Here is a 3,721-nt window from a genome sequence, read left to right as displayed (position 1 = left end):
ATCGACGATGATCAACGAACAGACAACGAGGAGATCACTAAATGTTTGGTCACTATTCCTCACTTTTTACTCTTCTATTAATTCTGCATCGTATCAGTTTGCAGAATAGTAGAAGAGTAAAGTGTGTGGATTACAACTGCACAAAACTCCTCTCACCTTGCCAACAACGTTAAAACTCTATAAATGCCAAAGATGAACACATTCGCAAATTAAATAACGGAGGTGCAAAGATTATCATAAAATGAGCGAAAGCGACCTTGCGCCTCTACTTCAGGCGTTTCTATAACAAACAGGTTTATCTTCCTTTCCTTTAGACATTCATTATTGTATGCGACAATTCGATCGAGCCTATCAATTAATCTTAGAGGCTTCAAGAACAAACAATCTTTTGTATTAATTGAAACAAGTAAATTAAAATTCTTATATTTCCAGGTACGTAAGTACGGACAGGATAACCGTAAATAACCCGAAATTCAAATAATTAATACTCTTCACAATATTTAACATCCATCCCCGCACTTTTTTGAAGAAAACGATATTTCATGGCGTTATAACATATTCAAAGCTGGATCGGAAGAAAATTCTATAAATATGTTTTTATGACGAATATTAATATTCAAATTTAAAAAAAAATTAAATTAATTATTTTTTCGATGGGGATAACATGCTAGTGACCTACATAGATGTATGCGTAAGTTATATTTTCGCCGAAATATTTAAAAATTTAATACTTGTATGATTCGGGTTATGACCCTCATACTTGTTTGTATTCTGAACCCTTCCCCGCACTTTTTTGAAGAAAATGATGTTTCATTTTTTAGGTATTACGTAGCGCTATAACATATTCGAAGCTGGATCGGGAGAAAATTCTATAAATATATTTTTATGACGAATATTAATATTCAGTTATAAAAAAAAATTGAAATTAATTTTTTTTTCGATGGGGATAACATGCTAGTGACCTACATAGATGTATGCGTAAGTTATATTTTCGCAAAAAAAATTGAAAATATAATATTTATATGATTCAAGTTATGATCATACTTTTTTATATTTAACATCTATCCCCGCACTTTTTTAAAGAAAATAATGTTTCATATTTTAGGTATCACTTAGCGCTATAACATATTCGAAGCTGGATCGGGAGAAAATTCTATAAATATGTTTTTATGACGAATATTAATATTCATAATTAATATTTTTTCGAATTTTAAATTTTTCATTTTAGAATCGGTACCGCTGGGGTCTAGTTAGTACAGTGTCCAATTTTAGGTTAGTGGTACCAGTAGAAGGTATCGAAAATGGCCGCTAGAATATCTGTATTCTAGGATCACCTTGGTTCTTCTAAGCAATGGAAGTTGTTACGAAAAAGGATTTGTTCGCAGTGTGCAAACGATCAATAGGACAAACGAGATTTCCACGGTAAACGCAGGAAAGTGATTATAAGTTCATTTCAGTAAAGCTAATGTCTGTCTTTATTGGTTTTAAAGATAAAAAAACAGCAATACTTGTTTTTTTTGCATCTGAACTAGAACACAAACCCATTGATTGCAATAAAATACATATTTATGGAACTGCAAAATGTTACAGTTTTTTTAAGGCTCTTTTAACCGAGAGCGCAACAAATCCTATTTTTTTATAAAACTACATTTTGGTAAATTAAGTAGCTAACTACAGTTGTGAAATTTCCTCAAAGCGCAACAATGCATTCTATGTTTAATTGGTATAGTCAATGTGTTTAAAACGGCATATACAAACAAGTAATGCATACACGAAAAGTCATAGTTTGTAAAAAGAATCTTTTATTTTTATAAATATGTATACAAACACGAATCGCCATTGCACTGTATACTTTTTACATTTACCTTTGAGTACAAATGCCCTTAAAACGGTGTCCGTGTTTTACAGACTAGCTGTTGAAGCGGGAACGTTGCAAATGAGATTATTAGGATTACCTTTTCGCACGAGTAATAACCTGTAAAATCGAATTTCGATAAGCAGAGAAGTGATGTGCAATCGTTATAAAACACAAAAGACGTGAGGTATTCCAGTATACAGTAGGGTGGGGAAGATGGGACAACTTAGCAACACATACTATCCAAGTGTCTCGATTGTGTTTTAAACAATTAACAAGGTCTATAGGAGTTTTAAGGACACGGTTTTGTAATTCTTTAAATGTTCTTTGTTTCATACCAAATTGAACAAAAAAGTAAAATGAACAGGTGTCCCATCTTTCCTCATCCTACTTTATAGCAAGGAAAATATTTTTTTGGTACAAAGAGCGGCAATTTTAGCGTTTAGTTTGGATACTTTGCACTGATGTCCTTGCAAAAAACAACAACCTATACTGATTACAACCTGTAGATTCTATTCGTGAAATAAATTTGTAACAAATTTAATCATTTAGTAGGGTGGGGGAAGATGGGACACTTTGTCAAACGAGACCTTTTTAATTTTTTTTACGGACCCCCATTTATTTATAATCGGAAAAATAATGTTACATAATTATTCGAAAGTATTATCATATCACGACTTGATAAAACGCGCGTCGAAGCCGATCACTGTATCTATGGTTGGTGTTTGTTATCAGCACAAGAACCACAGAAACAAGAGATCACACAGATCTAATGCATGAGTACGGTATAACTATAAACTAATTAGCATAGTATTAATTACCCCTATCACTACAATGGTCGACTGAGATCGATCAAAAACAAATCAAAAGTAACCAACAAAGCGGGTTTCAGTCGCCATTGGTGACTGTGGAGCAGTAGATAGAAAGTATTTAGTCGTGTATTAAAACTCATTAAACTTAAGACGTATAAGGAATGAAAGTTTGGTAAAGAATATGTGTAAATACGCTTTGTACAACTCCTGTACCATGTGTTAACATGTAAACTTACACTAGTTAACCTTGTCGTCGCTTAAAGACGTTTGCTTTTGTGAATTTGGATAAACCGTAATCACGCAGTATTATAGGTAACGTTAGAAGTTAATATTATTCAGATTGTGGCGGCTGCATAATGATTTATCGCGAGCGGTAAACTAAAAGAGCAAAGAAACGAGAGACGCGGTGTTTATATGGAAGATAACGATAAGAAAAAAGCACTCGTCTACGCTTCGGTGCACACACGCTAATTGTGCGGTTTTAAATCTAAAAATTTAGTCTAAAAATTATAAATATATATTACGGTTTGATTTCAATAAAGAGATTAAAGAAAATGCTAGAATTGAGAATTAGGATTAGGATAAGTGCGGAAAAAAATCGCCCTATCAGCAACAATATCAGCAACGCCCTATCAGCAACAATTTAAACCGACCATCCCTATTAACACTTTACCATTCAATGATGTTAAGTCATATAAAATATTGTATATCTACTTGGTGTAATGGAAACAATCAATTAATTGCTAAACTTCAAATACTTTGCAACAAATTTATTCGAATGATCTTTAATCTACACAAACGGGTTAACACAACTAAAATCATGAGACAACATGGCCTTCTTACAATTCAGGAAATGTATAAACTGGAAATTCTCACTCTAATGTACAAATGTAATAGTTATAAACTACCTACAGCTCTGCTTCATTCCATCTCCCATAAACCATCACACATTACACGAATAACTAGAAGTCAAGCCAAATTCTCCATCCCCTATTGTGCCAAGACTACCTCCCAACAATCCATTAGATATATTGGTCCTTAACTTTGGTCTTCA

At 32.9% G+C, this 3,721-nt stretch overlaps 1 protein-coding gene across 1 annotated transcript in view; it reads right to left on the bottom strand.

Annotated features, from left to right (window-relative positions):
* Positions 1 to 3,721, bottom strand: part of LOC100184391 (kinesin-like protein KIF1A) — a gene marked incomplete in the record, with an annotated part of 39,048 nt that overhangs the window by 1,706 nt on the left and 33,621 nt on the right.

Source organism: Ciona intestinalis, chromosome 4 (assembly GCF_000224145.3).
Source record: "Ciona intestinalis chromosome 4, KH, whole genome shotgun sequence".
NCBI classification, from domain to species: domain Eukaryota; kingdom Metazoa; phylum Chordata; class Ascidiacea; order Phlebobranchia; family Cionidae; genus Ciona; species Ciona intestinalis.
The sequence above is the reverse complement of the archived record's forward strand: the minus strand, read 5'-3'. Positions and strand labels throughout refer to the sequence as shown.